A 25,099-nucleotide genomic window follows, 5' to 3' on the forward strand; every position below is an offset into this window, starting at 1 on the left:
ATGGGTGTCTGTGCATTTTGAAACCTGGTTATATCATAAAGAAAGGGAAGTTTTCTTTCCCTCAGCTATAGTTGTGGGTGTTGGTGGGCTTCTGGGCAGCATCTCCTGGGCACTCTGGAATCCTGATGGCACGCTGGGAGAGAGTGGGGCAGGGTGGAGGACTTGGGTTAACTAGAAGACTGAGAAGCATTTCCCTTAACTGATTTGTAAAGTAAATCAGGCATAGAAACAAAGTTGAAAACAGAGCACGGAAAACAACTCTTCTATTCGCCCAATATTTTCTTAGCTCTGAGTCAGCTGGTATTCTGTCTCAGAGTCACGGACCTTTCCCATCTCTGACTGTGAGAACACGTCCAACTCTGAGCCTCTGCCTTGTGTGCCTGGCAGTAGCTGCCACACTGTGTGTTATTTAAGAAGCTCCATTTGGCTCCAGGCTCGACAGAGGAGAGGAACATATGGCCTTGACTGTTAAAAATATTCATGAGTCATGTTGCCCAGTGCTGAAGTACAGCCACCTCAAGGGCAATTTTCCAACAGCTCATATTGGTTTACAACATGGAATGAAGACCAGATGAAGTTCCAGGAGGTATTCAGAGGAGACAGAATGCAGTGACGCAAGTTAGAATTTGGTCACTGTGCTGGGTAGCATGTCCCTTCTGGAAAGAGGCATGGAGTGTTAGTAGAATATCAAAGTGAGGGATCCCACTCTCTGGTTCCATTTATAGAGCCAATGTTCTGCTAAATCCTTCTGTAGAAAGAACTTGAGTAAACTTGGAAGTAAGGGTTACTCCATGTATTGACTCCTAGTGCTTTTCTTCTTCCCATGACCACCAAGAGCTCACCTTGCCTCATGGCGTCTGCTTGGTCCAGGATACCACATGCTTTAACTCCCATGCTGCTAACAGAAGATTCTTTCAGGGATAAGTGTTCGTGATTTTAAAAAAAAAAAAAAAAAAAAAAAGGTTATGGCTTTTAGGGAAGTTCTGATTGTGGATTTTTGTTACTGTTTTGGTTGTTGTTTTCATTTTAACATTTCTGAGGTTTCTACAGAAGTGGTCCTGAGTGTGTTTGGCTTCCTGGGGACATTTTATGTGATTTGTCAAACACCAATATTAAAGAAGCACAGTCAGAACGACTAGGGCTGGGAGATAAAATGGCTTAGCTCTCAGATGGTCGAAGAGTAGACAGGTGGGACATCTATAATAGTTTCATGATTTAGAATACAATGTTCTATTTGCCCTCTATCCTTTTTTCTATTGTAAATTAATCATTAGAGGGTTCTGTCTGAAACACTTTTTTTTCTCACTGTGTATCCTGTTTCAGCCTGCCCCATGCGGGCAGCTGCACCTGACTGTAATTTGGGGAACACAAATTGCAGTGGTTCAGCACTTCGTGACTCCTCTAATAAGTTAATGTCACTCCCATCTTCCGGCACAATTCAATTCAGAACGCTTGCGATGTATCATTAATGCATTAAAAAAATGTTGTGTTTTTAGACTGAATACCTGGAATTAGTTGGGAGCCTGACAATCCAAAACAGACTTTTTACCGTGCTTGGGAGCCCTGAGGAAGCAGTTCTTGTTTAAGCATCTGCGTTATCAGAGAAGCCCAAATACTTCAAAGGTCTGTGTAGGATGCTCAAAATAGGCATCTTGCCAAACAGAAATTGAAACACATATACATACTATACTGTTTGCCTTACAGAAATTAATTTTCAGCCAGCAGCACCTAGGATTATTTAATATTTATCTTTAGCAGCAGGAAGATGAATCTATTATTTTATGAGTTGATTTTGTTATTTTACCTGAGTGTTTCAGTCAGTCTTTATGGTGGGAGACACTTACGGTCTCCTCTATGCCCTACCTGTTACCCTCTTCTTAAATTATTATTATTTTTTAAGTATTCAGAAGCAATGGGAAGATTCATTTCTTTAATCATTGGATTTCCCCAGTCAGTTCCCTGGGAAAAAATGATTAGATCCTTTCAGCAATCTGAATAAATGTTAAGATCCAGGGCCGTATCCGTTGAATGGAATCCGTGATGGTAGTAGGTGTTGAAAGAACAGTTTTTGGGTGGCAAGTAAAGACATGGAATTCTAGAGCTTCTCTTCACCTTTGTGACCTGGGAGACATCTCTTAACTTTTCCAGACCCTCCTTCTCATCACCTGTACTTAAGTAGGTTAGGGTCATTCGTCCCTATAGAACTCTTGCCCCTAGCGATTCCTCATTCTGAAATGCCACGTGGTCCCACAGTTCCTTCTCCTCTTGCTGAGAGTCCAAAGGGTTGTGTGTCATGTTGATTGTTTGTGCCTGTGAAATTAAAGCACCACGAAAGGAATATGCCACTGTGTAGAATAACAAAATGACTGATAGAGTGTCAGGGGGACTTGAGTGTATAAAAAGCCACAATATTGCAAAGTACCTTGTAGATGGGAACTGTTAAATATCAATGGAGCATTGCTGTGTCTGCACCGTCAGCACTTCCCTGTGACCACAGTGAGGGAGATGCTAAAATGTCATTTCATGGACCACATTATGTGCTGCTTACGATGAATATTCTGGCCATGGTTTATTACATTTTTGATAAATTGTAACTTCTTGGACCCAAATTTGGTTAGCTTATCTCTAGTGCCATTTAAATCTTAAAAGACTGAATTTGCCCCAAAGATTTAATCATCATTCAGCAGCGGTCTGTAACCATGTGGTACTAATTTAAATTACTGTAGCAATGGACAAGTCTCTATCCAGAAATTAATAAATGCAATTTATAAGGAATGTTAAGTAACAACTAACAATTTAATGCTTTGTGAGTTTCAGCCAAACTGATTAAATAATTAAAACAGATTTCCAGGGATAGGGGAAGAGATTTTACCATAAAAGAGATAAACAGTTTGGGAATTGTATGCATTCTTTTAGACATTTAAGATAATTAAATCCAAAACCTATGTTAAAATAACACTGAAGGTCTGGTTTAAATCAGTAGTGGGAATTGCTAAGTTAAGAGTTGAACACCATCTTCAGTGTCTGCCCCATTGTTTTAAATAAGGCATTTGGGGACTCTCAGAGCACTGGGTCAGTTTATAGAGCATGCTATTGGTAGAACAATATTGGTCTCGAGTACAAATAAATGTATCAAATGGAACTACCTTCTTGCCATGATATTTCTAGGCTTTTACTGAGCTAAACTAGATGTTTAGAATCATCTCAGAGCTATCATACAAACCTAAAACTTTCTGGTTTTCAAATTCTTATTTGTTTAAAAAAAAAAGATAAAGGAATTTAGAGATTATAGCTATTTTAATTGAATATGTAATAAGCATAACACGTAATTTTTATGGGCTTCAAAGAATTACTCTTGCAACAAATTATTGAATGCTTATATATGTACAATACAGGTATGTCTGTGATATAAAGATTGATAAGGGACAGAAACACACTGTTTTCTGATTAATAATAATTTTGTAATAAGCACATGGGTAGTCCCCTTGATAGAAATGACTTTAGGTTACCATAGGACATACTCCTTTTAAAGATTTTTTTTTTTTTTTTTTTAAGAAAGAGAATGTGTATCACGCAGAAGCAGGAGGGGTAGGGGCAGAGGGGGTAGGAGAGAGAATTCTAAGCAGGCTGGATCTCAAAACCCAGAGATCATGACCTGAGCTGAAATCAAGAGTCAGACCGCTTAACCGGCTGAGCCACCCAGGCACACCAAGGATAACTTTTTAAGTGAGCTGTGTGAAGGGCTCAGAAGGTGCTCATCATTCATCCCTGTATCTGTAGCCCACCAACCCTGGTGGAGAAAGACCATCTAACTACTGTGTCAGGGCCTGCTTCCTAACTGTGTGAAAGCTGGGTGGTATTTCCAAGTGAAGTGGAAATGTGAAAACTATTTGAAAATCATCCTTTAGAGGGATACATAGTTAGTGAACACTAGTTGGTTGAATTTTCACTGAACTGGCCAGCTGTTTGGAGGTTAAGTAGATGCTAGTTGAATGTTCTGTTGTCCGATAGGTTTGGAGTTCATTACCTACCAAATTGAAGTTACCACACTTCCCTTTAAATGTACTTTTCCTTATGTGATAACCAATTACCCTGGTATGCCTGGGACTGAGGGGCTTCCCAGAATGTAGCTCTCTTAGCACTAAAACTGGGAAAGCCCAGGCAAACCCAGATAAACTGATCACCCTACTTTTACCTTATCCTCTTGCCTCCTCTCTTCTCATTAACCATACTTGCACCTCCTCAGTCATTCTAGATTTCTCCAGTTCTTTTTCAACATTCAGATTTTCACTGAGGTTCATCAAATATTTCATCCCTTCCTCTTCTCCAGACCTCTTGTTATTGCCTTGGCTTAAGCAATGTCATGATTTTCCTAAACTATTAAAACAACTGCAACAACAACTATTAAAACAACTGAATACCCCACCTCTAGACTTACTCTCACCATAATCTCCCCATGACCCAGCTTGTCAGATATTTTAAGATGTCTATTCACTTTCTCAAGTCTTCAGTGTTACTTATTACATAAAATCCCAATTTATATACATGAGATAAAAAAGGCTCTCCCTCCGTCATCTGGTTCCTGCCCAAGTCTCCAGGCTTACCCCCATCTGCCTTTCTTCTTGAACTCTATTCTCTAGCCACTTAGATCCACTTGGAGTTTCACAGGGGCAGAATACTAATTTAGACTTGTACACCTTTGGCTATATGTTCTCTTTTAAAAATGTCTTTCCCAGTCCCCTTTTCATCTCACAAACAGTGAATTATTTTTTAAGACCCAGTTCAAGCATCACATTCCTTTATCCAATCCTTCTACCCCAAAGTAAAATTGACCACTGTGCATTTTGTGCTAGTCTGAGCCTTGTATACTCATCATGGACCTAAAGACACATGTTAAAATTATTTATTGAGTAGTAGTGGATATATATATTTGGTGGAGGAAAACTGATTTTATTAATATTTATTTTTAGGTTTTGGTATTAGGTCTGATGTGTATCAGACCCTGAAATGCTCGTGGAGTGAATGAAGAATTTCTGTTGGTACATCATGGGAACTATACAGAGACAGCAATGCAATGTATGTGGTGAGTCTCCAAGCACTTTGATAAGGCCCTTCTCATATCACCTAGTTGAAAATTTCAGTAGCTATTTACCTGTTCATCATTTCACTGTCACATCATCTGTTTGCTCATAGAGCTTTCCAGAAACAAATTTTATGTGCACAAGTTAGGAGAGTAGCCATTTTATATCATTTTTTGCTTATGCTGTAATAGTTTTGATTCAAGTCTAACAAACCCTGTTGACTACCTATCCAACATCCATCTCTCTGTGCCACCCCACATTTTATCCTTCCAAACAGAATCCTGTTCATTCCACGGTCACCTTTCCTCTGCAGTACTGTGTGCTTCTCTTCCCAAGGGGGTGCTCCTGATCAGTCTAAGGCAATCCTAGTTCTCCTGTACCCCAAAACTACCTAAAGATGGCTTGAAGTTCTTGTGATACAGTTCTGGCATTGAGATGTAAGAGGAGTCTGTTGGAGATCATTTGGAAAGGTTCCCTCTTACAAGAATGGTACCCAGAAAGAAATGGTCTCTTGTTCTCTGGATGTTGTTCTACCTATATATGACACCTATAACTACTGTGGGCATCTTGTGACATTGAGGGAAGCCAGCCTTTAAATGAAGCCAACACTGAAACCAACATAGCAGAAAAATAGAATCCAATTCTCGACGTTATTGTGGAATCTCTGATCCTACCCCAGCTACAGCCTCAGTCTCCTAGACTTGTAATTATGTTGTATGTGGTTGAGGGTCTCATAATTGACAGAGACAAGTTTATCATTGTAATCTGAGAGGGCCAGGGCCATTTGTTAATACATACCATCTGGTACTTCGAGGTAAGGATAAAAATGTGTAAAATATACTCAAAATAAAGGCAAAAGCCAAAATGACCACCTGAGAAGATGCCAGTTCTACCATTTATCAGTAACTATTTTGAATGAATCAGTTGATGAATGGAGGTTCTGTTCAAGGAATTATAAGTGCTTATCAGGAACAGAAACTGCAAGGAGTCATAACCTTTTTCTATATGAGCTAAGGGTGTCAATAGTGAACTGACTTAAATTACTATACAATAAAGAAGAACATAATGGATATTATGATAGTGCTAACAATTGAACATTTTATTGAGCAACTACTACGTACTAGGCACTGTTCTGAGTCCTTCCCAAGAACTTTTATTTGCATTAGCTGTATTTTTTCTTTCAAATATTTTCCTCACAGGCCACTTCATGACCTATAAATACTTACATACCACTACACTTACATAAGTCTCTCTCATTCTGTAAGAGAGAGAAAAAGAAAACCACTATCTTTCCTGATTTTGCTTTCCTCTCAAGATATTATCTTATTTCCCTTTACAAACTTCACCAAATTTTTTTTCCACTAATAAACATTATTCTTTAGATCTTTTTTAAGTTCATAAGACAATTGAGCAGAAAGTACAAAGCTCCCATATATCCCTGTCCCCACACATATACAATCTCTCTCACTGTCCATATCCCTCCACCATAGTGGTACAATCAGTGAGCCCGTATTGACACATCATTATCACACAAAATCTACAGTTTGCATCAGGGCACATTTGGTGTTTTACATTCTGTGTTTGGGCAAATATAGAATGACAGGTATCTACTGTTGTAATATCACACAGAATAGTTACGCTGCCCCCAAAGTCTCCTGTGCTCTGTCTGTCCATCCCTCTGACTCCCTTCACCAAGTATTTTGAAGAAATAAATACACAACAGCCTCTGATTTCTTCACATCATACTCCTTCTTTGATCCACTGCACTGATTTTTATTCCCCTCATTTTTCTGAAAGCGCCTTGAAAAACGTCACCATTGACCATGGTATTGACAATTCAGGAACTATACTCCTGCTGACTACTTCTTTTGTCCTCCTCTCCATAGCAACATCAACTATCCATTTGACCCAGGCCAGGAACCTCAACCTTTACTTGTCTCTCACCCCACTTCTCCTCTCACTTGTCAATTTTATCATTCTACCTCCAAAATTTTTATTGCATAAGTTTCTCCTGAGAGAAACAACTTGTCCAACCTTAATTTAGGCTCCATCATCTCTTCTCTAGACTACCGTAGAATCCTCCAAGCTTATTCTCGTGTCAACCTATACCTTACAGTTAAAGTCAGAGTAGTTTTCTGAAACACTATTGTCTCCCTGGCACTCCATATTTGAAATATTTTAATAGTATCTCTTCCTTGCAGAATAGCATCCTCAGCTCTGCTGTAAATGTAGGTCTTCACAATCCTGCAAACATGCTCCTTCCCAGTGCCACCTCTCATCTCCCCTCCCCAGTGCTCTCTTCTATCTAGACGAGTAGTCTGGACCCTGAGCATGTATACCTCCACCACTTGGTGACTTTGTATATAGTCGATTCTCTCGGTGTAGAAGGTCCTCTGTCCCTTGTCCAGGTAATGAACTTCTACTACCACAGAGGCACATTTCATAGCACATCAAAACTATTTTACTGTCTTGGTATATTTGTTTGTAATTGTGCCTGTTCCCTTCTCTGAAATGTGAGCTTTTGAGACAAGGAACTTTGTCCCATTTACTTCAATATCTCTAGTACCATAGCTGACACCGTGTCCAGTACTTAACCAATGTTTGTTGCATTAAGGCTATTGTGATGGAGTGAACAGAGTATAATGGGAGCTCTGAGATGGAGCAACTAGAAGGGGCGTTTATTCATTCATTCATTCAACAGTTATGTACAAAATACACATTATGAGCCGAGCATTCTTCTAGGCACTGGACATAGTGAACAAACAGAAGAATATCTTACACTCATGGGACATAACATTCTAATTTAGTGGGAGAAGACAGAAACAGTGTGTTTGGCAAAGAGTCAGTATCATGAATGAATGAAAGAGGTAGGAAAGATATACAAGACATAAGGAATGGTAAGGGCCATTGACAAACTGAGCATCCTATGACCCACCCAAGGGAATTTACTTAAGATCACATTAAAACATCTATAACAGCAGCTATGCATGGCCCAGCCACTGAATGTATTTGGGAGCCAGAGTTAGCCCATAGCCTACCCCTTTGTGCTCCATGTTGCAGAGGCATCTTTGTTCCAGATCTTGTTCCTTGAAAAAGCAGAGAGAGGCAGTAGATCCTTGAATAGTGGCAGAATATCCTTATTAGTTTGACTCCAATCTACCTTAATAACAGCCTCTCACTTTTTCTTAGCCTCTTTATCCTATGCTTATGGCTTAATTTTTTTTTTTTTTTCAACAGCCACAAAGTTATCCTGAGAAAATAGTCCACTTGCATTCCTTGGGAAGAATACTCTTGTACTTGGAGATCAAAAGCCCAGCAGTGAGAGCACCAAGGGGCAAAAAGAGCATGGGCTCCCTCATACCAGATTCAGAAGCTTAGGTGTATTAAAAGCAACTTCTGCAGACATTCTTTTTGGGGGATAGGAGAATAAAGAATTGTGCCATTCGTATGTATGTGTATGACTAGATTGCAGAAGAATAAACTTCGTAATATTTTAAAGTTGAAAGGCATTTTAAGGTATCTCTAAATTAACCCTTTCCTTTTGCAGACAGGGAAACTGAAGCTCAGGAATTAGCAATTTACCCAAAGTTGTACACCTGGGATATATTAAAATAGAACAAACAGTTGACCATCTACTTCTTCCCCATGTTAGCAGCCAAGGATTTCAAACAGTAGAGATAGATTGAAGGCTCTGACCAGTAAACTTTAGGTGTTTTTCCAAATTTCTGTGATCTAAATGGCTAGCTCTTAATGAGGAAGAGGTCTGTGATAGAGGTAGCCAGAGATGGATTATAGTTGATAGAAGATGTGAGGATGGTGCATGAAATGTGTTTTACTCTAGGCAGAAAATTAAAGCAAGAGGTTTGCAGAATTATAAGTTCTCAGGGTGTGTGGGAGAATAGTACTGTTTATCTGTTAAATTATTTATTCATCCAATTTATCTATTAAATTATTCATTCATTCATTCATTCATTCACTCGGAAGTGTTAAAGCCTTACTATTACTTCTGAGCTATGTGCTGTGGAGGACACAATGTGGAAGAACCCTCCTCCTTCTTTGGGCTCTTTGGGTTGGGAGTTGTTAAGAGACATACCCCTGACAAGAGGAGCCAGATGTGCAGACAAATCATCACAGTGCTCTGTGCCATGGGAACATGTATGTTGTTCCTGAATAAAGGGAAAGCCTACCTGGGTGCTGAAGGCAGTTTGCCCCAAGTCAAGTGCTATATTAAAAATACTATTGCACCTTCCCTAGTCATCCTAACAATGCTGCCTTTGTACTAATAATCCTCTGAAGAATCTTTCTCCCTCGAGTAAAATTAACCTGCTTAGAAGAGCTTATGAAGAGATTCTCTGCTTCTTTCAAAGTTACAACTCTTGCCAAGTGATGTACCTTGTGTGTCTGTGACACTGTTCCCGAAAGGACCAAGGCCCCTGAGTCATAAGATGGCAGTCATTCTCTGCAGCCATTGGCTCCCGAGGAGCAGGCATTTCCATCCATCTGCAAAAGGAAGAAGAATTAGCCGCCTGCTTGAATCAACCGTATGTGTGTTGGTTGGGAGTTGTTAAGAGACATACCCCTGACAAGAGCCGAGTTGCCCAGCCAGCTTCCCTTTATCAGATGGGCCAGTGCCAATCATCATTGTTCTTGCAAGGTGATAGCAGGAGTTGTTCCCCGTTAGAAGATGGTGGCATTCTGGCAGGGTCACCATGGTGTTAAGATGCATAGCATTTGTCAGGTTTGCCTAGGACTTCTGGAGGTTTAGTTATGAAACTTGTTAATTGAGCTATAAATATAGCTGCAGCCTTTGCCTTCCAGTAAGGCAGTGTGTTAATTTGGGTTTGGCAGGGGGATGGTGCAAGCTGCCAATGTTATGTTAGGATTAGTAACGTGCAGTACATTTTAACTCCACTTCCCCATGTGCCATGCTTCCTCCTCTGTTTGTTATCTTTCTGAGGGAAGAGAGAAGAAGAGAAAGCAAGCTCATCATCATGGGCATCTTACGTTAGGGATATTTATCTGCAGACCTGCTTTTCACCTTTCAAGTCTTCAGGTGGAGGGAGTTTGAAAGATAAATGAAGAAAACCATGTGCACACACAGCAGAGGGCTCAGAGACAGCCTTCTGCCCTGAGATTAGAGCAACCAAGGCTGCCAACAGGCGGGGTGTTTGCTTTTGCTTCCCCCATCGTCCCCCACCCCAACCGCTCTCCAAAGTTTGGACATCCCTCTGTGCCTTAAGGTGAACATGATAATACCAAATACATGTCCTCCACAATCAAAATATGTTCTCCTTTCTTTTTACACACATGAAATTACATGTAGAATGGAGTGGGTTTGTTTGCTTGTTTCTTCTTCAAATACTTATCAAAGTATTTGTGCACACACAGCAGTGTGCACATCACTTGCTCATCTCAAGGAGAAAAAAGTACATGGATTTTAAACTGTACATAAAAACAACTTTGGCTGCGTGGTTTATGCTCATAGGGGAAAGAAAAGGTGCTGCAGAAGCAGTCATACCATGCCTGCTTAGAGACCTTGGGAAGTATTAGTTGAATGAATAAAAGAGTGAATGAATGGGTGAGTCTCAAGTAAGTGGAGTGAAAGAATGGTTTTTGTAGATTATCCAGTCTACCATGTCTGCTTTATTTTCTTAAAACACATCAGTGACCTGGAAATAGGCTGGCAAAAATGGGAATTCTGGTTTTTGGCAGTGTGATAGAGGACAGAACTCACTTCCAGCTAAGTGGTATCAGACATTTAATTTTTTTTTTTTTTCCTGAAGCACCTGGCTTGAGCAGAAATATGAAAGAATGTAGAAGTCTATAAGCCATGTGGGTCTCCCTGGAGACAGTGCTGATTGCATTTCCCTGGTTATGATATGTTAGAAATCAGCTTGAACTAAATATTCTTTGTTTTTCATGTTGCTTTCCCCTTCATGGGCATGTCTCTTACCTCTGAAAGGTAGACATTTCCATTCCTTTTTGGGTTTTGTTTATTTACTTAGAGCCCTATCTTTTTCTTTTTTGTTGGGTTGAACTTTAGAAGTTAAGATGTTATATCATGGATGCAGAAATGTGCTCAGCCCTAATGAGGATGGTGTTAATTTTTTCGTGTTTTTTTACAGTGGAACTGTAGCCTGCCTCAACTACACCAGCTGTTAATTGTATTTTCCTTAAGTCCTTTTGATATTCATTTGAGATGCATTTTATAACCCATCTGGTAACCTTGCTGCTAACCAACAATTATAGTCGGACATCTGAATACAAAGAATTTGGGACAAGCCACAGTTGTACATGGAAACTTTTAAAACAATGTCTCCCTTAATATATTCTTTACTAAAAAACATTGTGAAGAAATGATTATAGCCTCACTAAATTCTGACATGCTAAAAAAAAAATGCATGTTCATTCTTTGGAAATTTGTACCAACTTAGTGATTGGAAAATTGAGAGAATAATAATAATAGTAAAAAGGCACAGAGTATGCCAGGAAGCCAGCCTTTCCCCTGCTTCATCCCATTCACGAGCTTGACACAGCCTGGACCAGTATTAATTCCAAAAGTCTGAGGTGGACAGAGAGTGGGTGCTACTCACATTGTGCTTAGTTTGGAGACTGAAGAATCTGGAATCAAACTGATAGGATTATTAGAGTCTGAGGCAGGACTGCTATGGGCAGTTGTGGGTTTTTGTACTTCGGCACTAGGCCGAATAGGCAAGTGTGGGCTGGAATCTAGCCCTGGTACCGCTTGCCAAGCCGTGTGCCCCAGCCTGGGGCTGCATCAGCCGGGAGGAAAGGGCCCTTCTGCAATTCATCTGCCAGGGTGGAGTGCCTTTTTGTAACTCTCACAAAGATGCACTGTGTGCTAAAGGTGGCCGTGGCTGGAAATAACTGTTGAGGGGGATCTCGTCTTCTCTATGGCTATTGTGTATCTGAAACTCTCCTGGGTTCTAATAGTCCTTTCACTCAAGCCCCTTTTCCCCAGCTCTACTGTGGAAGGAGGAGTGACTTATCCAACAGGGGCATCTGGAAAGAGATTCGAAGACTGGGTAACTCTGCCCCCATTCTGCTTGACGTATTTTTAGGGAATCAGCTGCCTGCAGAGAACACACATAGCATGGGGGGGTGGGGTGTGGAGGTGATGGGGAGAGGGGAAAAAAGACCTGGTGCAGTCTAGTGTCTCCAACTCTAGGAAGCTCTCTTGCTCATATTCCCCAACTTTGCTTTATTCAGGAGGAATGTTGTAATTTGCACCGGCCCCGCCATGGCTCACTCTTTTTTTTTTTTTTTAAAGATTTTATTTACTTATTTGACGGAGAGAGCTCACAAGTAGGCAGAGAGGCAGGCAGAGAGAGAGGAGGAAGCAGGCTCCTTGCTGAGCAGAGAGCCCGATGTGCGACTCGATCCCAGGACCCTGAGATCATGACCTGAGCCGAAGGCAGCGGCTTAACCCGCTGAGCCACCCAGGTGCCCCCATGGCTCACTCTTTTGTCTTCATTTTTCCCTTGGTTCAGAATTCAGGAAAAGGGTGCTATTTATTGGGCTTGCAACAGGATCTTATTGACCATACAATTCCCCATTTCCCTCCACACCCATACATATAACAGAACTGTTCTAACCAGCAGAAGCCATGAACTGGTGGACACTTGGCCAGATTCAGCCTACATCATGCTTTGTTTGGCCCACAGAGTATCTTTTGGAAATAATGGCACAAACATTTAAAAATGGGAGATTGCATATCCACATCAAGATTTCTGGCCCTTCTTAAAAAATAAAAATGGAAAAGCTGTCCACACTGGGCCGGCCTTCCTACATGGCAGTAATCAGCTAGCATTGTATCCCTTTTCTGCAGGGCATACTCTCCATCTTTCCTTTGTCCCCTCCACTCTCTGTTGGCTCCTGGGCGAGGCCGGGTGTCAGCTACCTATCTAGCATTACTCTTACATGGTTTTGTTTTGTGTTGAATTAAACGAATGTCCCCTTATTCTTATGTCCCTTTTAAAAGTTGATGGGAAAGTCTCCATTTCTGAAGACATGGGAGAAAAAACAAATGCCTTTCTGGAACCATAGATTATTTCCATATGTTTGATGTATATTTTTTTCTTGGATGATTCACACATTATGCTACCTACCTGGCTCCTATAGTCAGTCTTGATTTTGTAGATTTTTTTTTTTTTTTTTTTAGTTTTTTGGTCTTTATTTATTATTCATTTTTCAAAATATAGCCAGTGAAAAAGACTTTGCTGCTCCTTTGGCCAATTCATTCTACTACATGGAAGCTCTTCCTTATCTTAAGCTGGTACCTGCCCCCTGTACTTTGCACGTGGCAATATTGGCTCAGCATATAATGTCAAGTAAACACCTATCCAGCTAGAAGTTCTTAGAATTGTTCGCTGATATTTCTTGTTCTCCTTCTGGATGTGGCAGAATTTTACTTCCTCCAAACCCTTGAAGTTCTTGACTGATGGGCCCCTGCTTCCACTTGGCAGTTCTCACATTTGAAGATCATTCCTTTGTCTTCATTTTTTGTTTCCTGGGATAAAATTCCATTTAGTACATACTTGTATGTTCTCTAAATATGTGACAAGGTCCCTTCCCACTCAACTGTAAGAAAATCTCTCTTAAAATAATCATTCCTATGGTCAATTCTGCCGACAGCTGCAGAACACTACAGAACAGAGTGAACTCTGCCTTGAGACCAGGAAAAGGACAATGTGACCCACTCTTTATTTAAGATAATGTCACTTTGGGCCTGTTTGATATTTTATCTGTTGTATATCCATGAGTTTTTTTTCTGATAGGAGTACCAAGAAACATCTTGGAGAGCACAGTTGCCATCCAAGGCTGAGAAAAAGTATGGATAGCCTTCAAACCTTCCATTGAGTTCCTGCCATGCTTGAATGTATCCAAATTCTCCTTGGATTTGCTGGAGTGTTTCACTTTTATCTCTAAGCCTAGACTTACTTGGGGGGGAATGAGCTCTAAGGTTTACTGACTAGTTTATAAACAGGTTCATAATCCTTTTGTTAGTGCTGAATAACATCTTCCAAAATTCTGGAGATAATCTCTGGTTCTAGTGCTCTAATCATTTTTCTGGCTTGAACTGAATAACCTTTGATTCCCTGGTCCTACCAACAAGAGGCTGTCTTTTCCGTTTGTAACAATTTTTACACATTTTCAATAATTCATGAAAATTGAAATAATATTTAGTATATTGTAGTTTTAAAATAAATTCACATACATATGTCTTCTTGTCAAAGCTAATGTCTCCTTTTCTGTTTCTGCCTGAATTTGTGTTCGGGTGGTATATAGAGTGACAAGGAGCAACTAAATGGGAAATACAAAGTAGAAATAAAATCCCTGTTGCTTTTCCCTGTAAAACTGACAGGCTCTCCCGTCTCCCTAGCCTTTATCTAGTCTAATGGAGAGAGAAAGGCTGAAGGTTCTAAAGGTCAAAGTAAAGCACTGGCTCATCATGGATGTCCCACCAACTTGGGCAAAGTACAGTAGAAGGAACTTGAAATTCGGCAGTAAGAACTTTCTAGCTCCAGCTCTGAAGGTGACAAAGCCATTTGTCCAAGCTTCACTTTCCTGGTTTGTAAATCTCTCACTCTACCATCTTCACTGAGGTAATGTGAGGGTCAGATTCAGTATGGGAATATCCCTTTTGAATGTGCTAAGTTGTTTTTATTACTGTTCTTCCAGGCTGCATGGCAAGTAGAGACATGTTTTATAGGGAGGGGTACGTTTCCCAGAAATGTTTTGAGTGGCCCCAGTTGTCTTTCTACCCCTGCGATTTCTCCCTCCATAGCCCTTTACAGGACATAACCCCAATGAGTGATAGGCTTATTTCCTGTACCAGGTAATCGTCACTGCTCTCCCTGCTTCAAATTGAACCCCAAAGGAATTCAGTATCCCTGTGTCCTCCATGAGTTTTTTGTTTTTGTTTTTGTTTGTTTTTTTTTGCTGAGTTTATGTGGGAAGTCCCTGAGGCCACAGACCCTAGAAAAACTAATGTCTGAGATGGAGAGACGATATTGTATTTAGGGACTATATTATATTGGGCTGAGCTCAGGCATTGGACTTTTGTGGCATGGTGTACCTCAATGGAAGGACCATGACACCAAGGTGCTAGAGGGGTTACTGAAAGGACCCCAGAGTGCTGCGGGGAAGGGAGGTTTTGAAGAGCCAACAGTAGGCCACTTCACCAGAATCTCTTCTCACCTCTCTTCATAGTAGGATGTATCATTTCATCGCAACTTCCCACCCAGGAATAAGTTTTATTTTGTTTTCTTTTGTTTTGTTTTTCATCAGACAAGCATGATTTAAGGATCCCAAGAACAATTCTGATAACTGGACATTTGGTCAGTCATATTTTCTTTAACAGGGAGTGGCTATTTTCCAGTTTATATTCTGGATTCTTAGAAGCTTCTAGTGTGTTGCTTTTAAGTAGCTTAGGGAATCCACTCTTAGGGCCATGTAGAAATACGCTTTTCTGCCAAGATTAGATTTCTGAGGTGGGAGCGCTTGTAAATTATCGCTGCCTTCTTATTTCTCATTCAAAAAAATGAGAATTATTCTGAAGCAGACCAGCTATGTTGTGGACTGAACTGGTAAAGGAAAAAGAAAGAGGGTTTCAGGTAATCCAGTCGATCCTTTCTGGGAAAGCAGAAAACGGGGGTATAAATGAATCAACAGATATTGCCCTTTTATGTGCACTCCCATCTTAAGTATATTTGGTGTAATAAGAATATATAAGCTAGAGAGGAAGACTTTGTGATCTATGCCTCAGATTTATTTCTGCTCCCTGGAGTCACTGCTTTACTAACCTTGCTCTGCCCCACATCATCCTTCATCCTTCCGAAGTAAATAAATGGAGTTCTCTCCCCCCCCCTTTTTTTTCCTTAATTAGCTATCAAAATTTGAGGTGTCACCGAGACTTTGAAGGCCCCTGTGATCTGTCTTAAGAATGTGGGGGTTGCCCCACTGTCCTTGACCAACTTGCCCCCCTTTCGTCAGCGGTCACCAAGATACATGCAGCCACACACACGTTTTTCTGCCTGGCTCCCACCGCCCGTTCCAGAGATGGCGGAGCTCCTGGCCTCTGTTTGTATATAGAGCTGTCTGAAATGCATTCGGGATCTCTTGAGGTGAAAAGAGTTATATAAACAGAGAATGTTATTATGGATTCTTACTACAGATGGAAATGACTGGGTATTCTCAAAATAAATAACATTTCACATTTTTATAGCTATGTAACATAATATGCATGTGTGTGTGTGTATTTATATTCTTTCCATCTTGAATACACAGCCTCTCCTTCCTCAGCACTTGGATAAGCCATTCATTTTGCCTCCTGCTTTTTTGATTCTCTTCTTAAGAATTCATTTAATTGTTGCCAGCGTTTGGGGAGTGAGGATGAAGCGGTTATAGGCTTCCTGCTAGCTCCCACCAGATAAGCCTGCCGTGGCTGTAGCAGTTAGGAGAGCTGAATGCTGAAAACACTTAAGTTCTGTTTTTCCACTTCCCCTCTAAAGAGAGATCAATCAGCTTGTGGCTCAGCATAATTACAAATGGAAACTTCCTAGAAGAGATGCCCAGAGTTGGAGGATTCAGTGTAAGGCACCTAGATTCAGAAGTTGTTTGTTTAGATATTTTGGGTATCCCCCTCCCCTTTTTATTGAATCTGCATATTTATTTTCTTTGAATTCTAGAGGGCAGAGCATGCCATGTCTCATTTACATTGATCTACTCTCAGTAAAACAAACAAGTGAACGTAGGTAAACGAATGATAGGATTACCACTTTCATAATGGTGCTATTCCCACAAGGAAAATCTCGAGTATTGGGACCCTATGCCTGGGGTTTGCAGAAAAGAGCAAAGATGCCAGAGATTTATCCTGAGCCAGGGAGGAGGAAGATTGGCATCCACAAGTCCAGGCAACACAAGGCGGACAACAGCTGGCTTTGCCAGCTCCACCTGGCTCCAATAAAAGACTGGCTAGCATCCTTGGCAGTGGCTGGTGGGAGAGGCAGACAGAAGCCAACTGCCCCGAGGCTGGCCAGTTCTGGTGGAAGGAGGTGGTGGATGGAGAGGTAGCTGGGTGAGAGGGCCTCGGGCCCTCAGTATGGTGCTGAGAAAATGGCTAACTTGGGGGAATTCAGGCCAATTAGAGAGTGATCCTTTCACATTCAGCCATCTGGAGATGCCTGCAAGGGGACTGATTCTCCTCAATGGTAACTTTCAAATTTTAAGAGGATCTAATAGAATTTTAGACTAAGACTTACTGAGTGCCTTATACATGAACAGGCTCTTCAAGAGGTGCTATGGTCAATAATAGGAATGACCACAACAATGGTAAGAACAAGGGGATGATGATAATCACTAGCCTTTGATATGAGCACTTAATAAGTGCCAGATTCTGTTATGTCTATCAGCCCTCACCATCTTACTCCTCACAATCTTCCATAATACAGGTATCATCATTATCATCCTTATTTTACAAGAAGGAAACCAAGATTTAGGGAGTTTAAAGAGTATCCCCAGAGTCATAGAATTAGGTGATAGCTGGGGTTGGCACCCAAGCGGTCCAGCTCTTAATCTGAATCCTGCACTATGTGGAAGAATGTATGGTTTGTAGTTAAAGAACTAGTAGTCTAATGAATAAGGTAGGCATGAAAGAAATACATGGTATTGATGAAAATAATCCCATAGTAATGCACTCTACAACAAAACAAATTCAGATATTACATGATTGAATACTGGACTTTATTACTGGCTTCAAACTCACCTTATTCAGAATTGACTGCATAATAATTTAAGGTTAAATTTTTTGGACTCCTTGCAGAGTGGCGTGGATGGGTGTTACTGTAGAGTAATACTAACAGTAACTGATTTTCATTGGCTATGTACCATGAAGCCATTAATTCTAGTTCTTGCAACCATCAATGAAAGTAAATAATGTTATCCCTGATGTACAAGCCATGGAGCTTAAACGATCTGTTTATAAAGTTCAGAGTTAGTGAAGTGGCAGAGCTGGGATCAGAATGGAGACAGAATGATACCAATCCAATGCTTTCTTCACTATGCCATCCATATTGCTAGTCCTCAAAAAAGTGGAATGTATGAAAAGACTACATATGGTACACAGAGTAGGAAGTATGTTTAATTGTATGGAAGGAATTTTCATACGAAAGAGGAAGCTGACATTTACTGAGTTCTTCCTATGTGCCAGTCACTGAACTGAGCACTTACCATGTATTCTTTCATTTAATTTTGTGAAAGCCAAATCAGGAGTTTATTTTTCCAAATAAACTCCAAATTTTCCAAAGAGACTGTGGGGAGATATATCTATTTCAAGCAGAGGGAATAGTATGGGAGGTATAGAGGCATGAAATATTATGGTGTGATTGTGGGAATTAAAATCATTTGGGTATTATGAAAGCATAAAGTACACTACAGAAATGGAGTATGTCAGGGGCAACTGGGTGGCTCAGTTGGCTAAGCATCCAACTCTCGATTTGGGCTCAGGTCATGATCCTTAGGGTCATGAGATCATACCCCATGTCAGGCTCTGAGCTCAGCAGGTAGTCTGCTTGAGATTCTCTCCCTCTACCCCTCCCCCTGACTTGTGTGCACAGGTATGCTTGCCCTCTCTCTTTCTCTAAAATAAATAAATCTTAAAACAAAACAAAACTGGAATGTGTCATGTGGGGGGAGGGAAGATGGTAGCAACCGAAGATGACATTGTAAAGATAGAACTCCAATGACACTAAAGAGGTTCTTGGAGCAAGAAACATGGATCTTTCTCTCTAGATATCAGGTAGCAGAGTGAAGGGAGAAACAAGTCTAGGTAAATAGTTTTCCTAAACAATCTTAAAAAGTAAAGCAATGATCCCATTTCATTTAAGCCAATAAGAACCAAGTTCCCATAGAAAGATGAAGGAATTTAGCCAAAATTACTTTTTTTTTTTTTTTTTTTGCTCAAAAACCACGTTTGTTTTATACCAACTTGTTGTTACTTAGGTAGCTTAGTTCCAGAGATTAGAAAGGAAATGAACACAAAAAAGGTGGACAGAAAGTGCTCAGCAGCTTCAGACATGCTTGTCCAAGATTGCCCTCTTACCAAAATTAATTTCCTTTTTCTTACAGATTTGTATTAGAATTCCCAATAATTACCGTTGCCACCATGAATTTTTTTTAAATGTTAGTCAAGAAAGTCGATGTTATAAGATAGAGTCTTACAAGAGCACGAAGAAAATGACCACTTCAAATAAGGATGGAGCTTCTCTAACTTCTTTCGCTAGTTTGGTTGCCACTGTTTAAGTTTAGAAAGTAGGGCGGCCAAGAATTGCTGGTGCTGGTCGTGCTTGCACAATGACACCCAATGAGGACAAAAATCTTACTAGCAGTCGACTTGCCTAGTCCCAACACTGAGCTGTCTCCATCTGGAGGAAAGGATCCATTTTTCTACCCATACAAAAGTGCCATATGGGTTAGCAGAAGCCACCCTCAGGAAAGAAGGAAGCATCAATAAATTGGCAGTTCTCATCAAAAGTTTGATTTAGTCTCCACAGTTTAGATCAAGAAGCACCACTGTAACAGTTGTTTACATAATTTGCATATGTGGTAGCATTTCACTTCAAATTTAATGGTGCTTGCCACCTCTACTCCAGGTTGTTGTTAACCTTCCCATGCATTTGATGTTCTTGATTTGAGGTTGTTTTGCTTGGTTTTGTGTTTGCTTTTATTTTGTCCTAACGAGAATAGAAAGAGCTGTGCTACAGGGGTCAGAGAATTCACTTTTCTACCTAGTAGTTGGCTGAACATTGCCATGTTGGTTACTTTCTCAGAACTCCCACTCTCTTTAGCTTTGACTTGTGCCTAATGATAACCTGCTTCACAAGGGTGTTTAATGGTTAGTGCCTGGATTGGAAATAAGTGCCAAAAAGTGGTGGTCGTTATCTGACTATCCATGTGCTACGTAGAAGTAGTCAAGATAACACGGGTACATCTTCACCCAGCCTGGCTTAGAACTGCTGTTACTCCAGATCTCTGACAAGACAGGTTTACTCCAGGGACAAGTAGTGGATTATGGATTCAAAATGGGGAAGTTGTGAGGGGATGCAAGGGCCAGTCTTCTGGGTGGCCTGACTCCACACCACCTATGGTTTATATTTTTTGGATATTTTTATATCCCAGATATATTTATATTTTAAACTTTTCTTTGGTTGAAATCTAGTTCATCATGACACTATTTTATTAATATACCATGTGATGTATAATTTTATATTAATTTTACATATAATATGTATTTAGATTAATTTTTACATATAATTTATATATAGTTTGTATTTAGATTTTATGTTAATTTTACATATAATATGTATTTAGATTATACATTAAAATAAGTATCTAATTGTCTCCTTCAAGTCTTTCCCTCAAACATACCTTCTCAGTCTATCATAATCACTCAGAATAAAATCCACTTTCCTCATATCACATCTTCTCCTCCTTTCCTACTTTATTTCTACATCTCCTCATTATTTATTACCCTTTAACATGCTACTTACTTGTTATTTTGTTCACCCCCCAACACCAGAATATATGCCCTATGAGAACAAAGATTCTGTTCTTTGTTTTAATAGGCTTTTCCCAGCACCTAAAATTTAGTAGGAGGTCAATTTGAAAAAGGAAGTTATATTATTATTGCTTTTCTTCCCTAATTTCCAGGATCTGAGAGCTTATTTTACATAAATTTGTCAATGAAATGCTTTTTCTTTTGGTAGTTAAGATACAACTCCAGGGCGCCTGGGTGGCTCAGTGGGTTAAGCCGCTGCCTTCGGCTCAGGTCATGATCTCAGGGTCCTGGGATCGAGTCCCACATCGGGCTCTCTGCTCGGCAGGGAGCCTGTTTCCTCCTCCTCTCTCTCTCTGCCTGCCTTTCTACCTACTTGTGATCTCTCTCTGTCAAATAAATAAATAAAATCTTTAAAAAAAAAAAAATCTCCTTTAAAAAAAAAAAAAAAAAGATACAACTCCACACACGGAAGCTCTAATTAGCATACTCAAAAATTCCACTTGGCCCATCATTTATTAAAACCAGAGTAATTTCCCAATTGTCCAGAGCAATACATTTTCCCTTGGGATAAGAGGTCTGAAGGTTGCTTTTGTCAATTTCATTGAAAGAAATAAAATTTAAAAGTATGTCTTCCATCTGTGATTTTCTTCACACAGTATTAGAGACTTCTAAGATTGTAATGTCAATCTAAGATATTGCCTAATAGATAGTAATTAAAGACTTCAATCTTGACACAAACAATGCAGAGATATTGCTCTGAAAGGGTAAAGAAAAAATGAAATCCATCTGCTCTGAATCTCTCAATGTGAAAATACTTGTTTATAAATTGTGAAGTCCATATATGTGTGTGTGTGTGTGATTGTATGCTGCTTTTTCAGTAATGGTTATTTCAAGCGAGTGAAGAGCTTTACTTTTGTCGTCTATGCATAACATTTGTATGAAAATAATGAGACTTTTTGGTGACTTAATTGATCCACTGAATTTTCAGATGCTAGTTATATAGCTAAGGCAGATGAGGTGACAAATATTTTTAAAAAAAATTTTTTTAAGTAATGTAATGGAAACACAAATAAATTACAGTATGTTTGTGTAAAGGAATCATTTAACAAGACAACATACAGATATGTGTGGGTTGAGGGGGAAGATGGGAAGCTTTCTTATAGGGAAATATAAAATGGTACATAATTCAAGATCACAGACAGCTTAATCACATAAATATAAATAGAGACTACCCATTTTATTTGTTGCCTTCTTGCTTTTATATTTTATCCTGTAACTTTATTTTGTTTAACAAACAGTGATTTTTCTTTCTCTCTCCTTGAGTCACTATTTTTCATTCCTGAGTTTTGGCGAAGGGTAGGAGGGCTGGGAAGAGGCTTAAAACATCAGTAAGAAAATACGAAGGACTGAGCTATCTTCGTCTGCAGGTTGTAACCTGTGTTTATTGTTTTTTGAGGGGTTAAAATACAACTGCTGTGGCATCCAGAAAAAGGAAAGCATACTGGCTGATTCTTGTGTGTAAGAAGCATTTCAGCCTAAGCTTAGTGAACTTCCTGGAATGCTCCCCTCTGCTGATGGAAGCTGAGCTTGTGTTGTAAGCAGTGCATATTATTGTATAAAATTTACTGCAAAGGGGAATGATATGAATAGAGAATGTATACAGTAGCTTACTGTGTGCTAGCAGGTCTTTTCTGGGCTCCTAAATGTTAACTGGATAGTAATGTAAGTTATTACACTCATTAAATTAGGCCACAAACAAGTCAACAGTGATTCAGCAAAATGGCTTTGTTTGTATAGTGCAAGGAAGTCTGATAGATATCCAGTCACACATTTATGGCTAAATGGATGAAGATTTTAACATTACAGCCTAATAAAAACCCCATACTGTGTGATTAAATAAGAGGGAAAGCAGTAAAAAAGAGAACGCGTAATGACGGTAACATGTAGGTCAGTTACAATTTAATTGTCATTGCACTTCATTGCTAACATATCAATTCTCTGCTGCTTAGCTGAGCAGAAAACAACAACTTAACATGTACACTGGGCCCACTGACGAGTCGTCAAACCCCCACTTCCATCACCTGCTTTTGACTACTTCCTTAACAACCACATGAAGTCTTCCTGCTTTAATAGGATAATCTCGCTGAAAGCTCCTGCTGACTATTTCTTCCCATGCTCAATGCATCAATGATCAGTAAATTTACTTCACACTCTACATAGATGCTAAAATTAGATTGTTTGCATTACAACTTTCAATACTTCTGCAACAAGAAACACCTGCCTGCAGATTTATATTGTTTTGTTTAATGGTTTAAAATAAAGATAGCCTCACAGTGGTGATACCTTGATGTACTATATCGGAGGCGTACAATGGCTGATCATTTTTCTTACTTATCCAATTTGTACTGTATTTCTTGCCATATAAGGTATAGCTTCATTATCATTAATTGCAGCTTTATAAAAACCGAGGAAGTATTTATTCTTGCCAACTTTGCTGCAATATTACTTATTCAGTGCAACTAAGAAAGGGAGGGGGTAAAAAAGCACTGTATATTTAACTTTTGTTTCCCCCTGAATCTGGATAATTCACACAGATCTCAAAGGGGCTTTGGCACCTTTTTAAAATGTTAGCTCTAAAGAATTGTCTGTCTAGCACACTTATGCTGATCTATAGTAAAGACTTAACCGAGTACATAACTGAACTATTAATTCAGGTGCCTAAGGTGACATTTTTTATCCAGCTTAGCGTAGTCTATTCCATATAGAATAGAGTACAGCTCCTGGTAGGAAAAAAATGATCCAGCAGAAGGTAGATAACTTTATTAGAATGATTAGAAACATCAACAGCTTTTTTTTTCTTTTTTCAAATCTTATTTTAATACAGATTTCTGGGAATCAGGCCCATAGATTCCAAATGTTGCTAGTGTACACTACTGGCAGATTTCTTTTCTTTTGCACCTTACCTACCTAGATAGGATTATTTGTCATCTAAGGGCAGGAATAAGGGCCTGGTGTTCAAGATCACGAACAAGCAAAGCAAAAACCCCACGAAAAAGTTCTACTTCTACATTGATGTGTATAGGCAACCGCTAAGCAGTGAGTTAGCGGGTGTGCCTTGAATATTTAGGAAGGGCCTTGTGGTTACTTCTAAGACTGAGTTTGCGAATCCCCACTCTGATTTAAGAATCGGAGATGGATAGGTACAAATCCAAGGCTGTAATCATTAAGAAAACATTTATAATAACCGCCTTCCTTGTCTTCATTTCTTTCTCCTTTATTCACTATGGAATAGGAACTCCTTTCTCTGAGTTCAACCAGGGAGAAGACCAAAGTAGTACAGTACTTTTGGTTTCCATGGTGCTACTTATAAAGATTATGCAAAGTGCTTAATGAATAAGTAACTCTTCTCAACACTTTGCAGATGAGACACTTAAGAGATTTGGACAAAAATAACAATATGAATAAAAAGTTAGCTGTGGTGCTCCAAATGCCTGATTTTCTGCATATTCCCAGTCTACTCAGTTGTACCAAAAGAGTGACTTATCTTCTGTTGGTATTATTCTTTGACATCTTTCTGATAATCAGTACGGGCCAAGTAGGTCCCTCTGGCATGGTCAGCTTTCTTACCATCTTGGATAATAATGTCTAGTGGAATTGATAATACTCATTCCCATCTAGGAAACGAGTACTGGTGATAAGGAGAAATGGCTTAACATACTGCAGATATTCCAACAACTGAGGTAGAGAGCTGAGGAAGAAGACCTATCATCTCAGAACTATCCAAACAGATTTTTTATTGGTAAGGGTTTTCATCCTTTTAACTCATTTGTTGAGTGTTCGCATACATTTCTCTCTGTCCCCGTTAGAAATAAATTGTAGGTAAAAGACTCACTTTCCCAAGTAACATATATTATTCAAGGGGGATAAATGCATTGATTATTCCATAAAAATGAACCTTGTAGATTTACAAGTGCCTGGCTAGCTAAATATAGAAATGTGATAAATCCAAATTCACAACAATGGATTTAACCACATTATCATCCAAATCATCCATTTAACCATATTTTAACCTATCTGAAAGTAGCTGGAAGAAGGTTTGGAAGATACAATTTTCAGGTGTTTTTAGAAATTTTTGAATCACAGTTCCTACTTGTCTAATTTTTAAACCTTGACCAAAAATGCCATGTTCATTTTATCCTTGAATCAAAGAGAACTTGGCAGATTTCCTAATGACAAACTCTATTCAGTGACTCAAAGCATTGATTCATCACCCAAAATATTAACTATTTCAATTTTTTTATGTTACTGAGCCGCTTTAAATGTTAAGGCCAATCAATGTTCTCTGGGGCCATTTTAGATTTGTCTCTCTCAAAGCAGCAGAAGACCAGGCATGGAATGAGGGAGAGAGAGCCCCACCATACCTCTTGTGTGTGTGCACATG

At 39.5% G+C, this 25,099-nt stretch overlaps 1 long non-coding RNA gene across 1 annotated transcript in view; it reads left to right on the forward strand.

Moving 5' to 3' along the window:
- The window catches only part of LOC131840157 (uncharacterized), a 511,540-nt gene that overhangs the window by 369,161 nt on the left and 117,280 nt on the right, over window positions 1-25,099 (forward strand). Inside the window, exon 3 of the long non-coding RNA XR_009357224.1 lies at window positions 4,971-5,076. This is a non-coding gene — a long non-coding RNA (uncharacterized LOC131840157). The remainder of the gene's footprint in view (window positions 1-4,970; window positions 5,077-25,099) is intronic.

The sequence above is a fragment of the Mustela lutreola genome, chromosome 9, assembly GCF_030435805.1.
Source record: "Mustela lutreola isolate mMusLut2 chromosome 9, mMusLut2.pri, whole genome shotgun sequence".
Lineage (NCBI taxonomy): Eukaryota > Metazoa > Chordata > Mammalia > Carnivora > Mustelidae > Mustela > Mustela lutreola.